The 1,057-nt window shown below is 37.7% G+C and overlaps 1 non-coding gene across 1 annotated transcript; it reads right to left on the bottom strand.

Moving 5' to 3' along the window:
* Positions 1-486: 486 nt before the first annotated feature.
* Positions 487-559, bottom strand: TRNAA-AGC (transfer RNA alanine (anticodon AGC)). Its single transcript has one exon. It is a non-coding gene; the product is annotated as a tRNA-Ala (tRNA).
* Between the last annotated feature and the right edge of the window lie 498 nt (positions 560-1,057).

Below are 1,057 nucleotides of genomic sequence, written 5' to 3'. Positions count from 1 at the left end.
CCTCTAGTTCATGATTATTTCTCTTCATTCTTTTGCTGTTCAACAGCTTCCTCGGAATAAGTTATCTGATCAGCAATAGTGTCCCAATTCAAACATTGCAATAAAAGCAGATCTTTTGAATTTTCACTTAATCTTTGAGAAACAATATTTTCTTCCAGTTGTCCATCAATACCACCCTGTTTCAAGTATTTATTTATGTGGTGTTTAACACGTTTTAAACTTTTTTTCGGTAAATAAAGACTTGTTCTGCAGTCACAGAAGCAGAGTTATTATTTTAAGAGTTGTGTGTGTGTCACCTGATGATTCGCCAGCGTCATTTTTCTCAAGTAAAATGGGTGGTTAACCCAAACAACCAACTTAGGTTGGTTGTTTGGGTAGTTCTGGTGCAAAATTAAAATTCTACGCATTATAAATTAGCATAGCTTCAGTAAACCATTTTCAATTGATGCTCAGCCTCCTGAGTGCTTATTTTTTTTTTATAAAATCTGGAGACGCAGGGTATCGATCCCCGTACCTCTCGCATGCTAAGCGAGCGCTCTACCATCTGAGCTACATCCCCGTGACTGGAAGTGCCGGGGATCGAACCCTGGACCTTTCTTATGCAAAGCGATCGCTGTACCACTGAGCAACAACCCTTCAGCAGTGTGCGATTATTTACTTGAAGTTATTTTGTTGAGATTTCACTATTTGTATTTTAATTCTGTGATTCGCATCAGCTTCTTTTGTGCTGTCTGCTGTGTTGAGTTATAATGTGATCCACGATCTTTACCCTCAACAACACCAATGGAAATAAGTCACTTTGGCTTTCTTGAGTTATCCTAAGTAATTTACTCTGGCAATTTTACTTATATGTACCAGTGCCTAAATAAGTTTGCTTTGCATTCTGTTTCACGTTGCTTAGCTCAGGTACTGCTCGTGCTGGTCAGTCTATGTTTAGTAAGTTATTTAGGTACAGGTAAACTAAAGTATAATTGTCATACACAGTAACGTACGTGTAAATTATCTAGAATAACCCAAAGAAAGTCAAAGTGACTTATTTCCACTGATATCCCTTCGT

Source organism: Cherax quadricarinatus, chromosome 23 (assembly GCF_038502225.1).
Source record: "Cherax quadricarinatus isolate ZL_2023a chromosome 23, ASM3850222v1, whole genome shotgun sequence".
NCBI lineage: Eukaryota > Metazoa > Arthropoda > Malacostraca > Decapoda > Parastacidae > Cherax > Cherax quadricarinatus.
The sequence above is the reverse complement of the archived record's forward strand: the minus strand, read 5'-3'. Positions and strand labels throughout refer to the sequence as shown.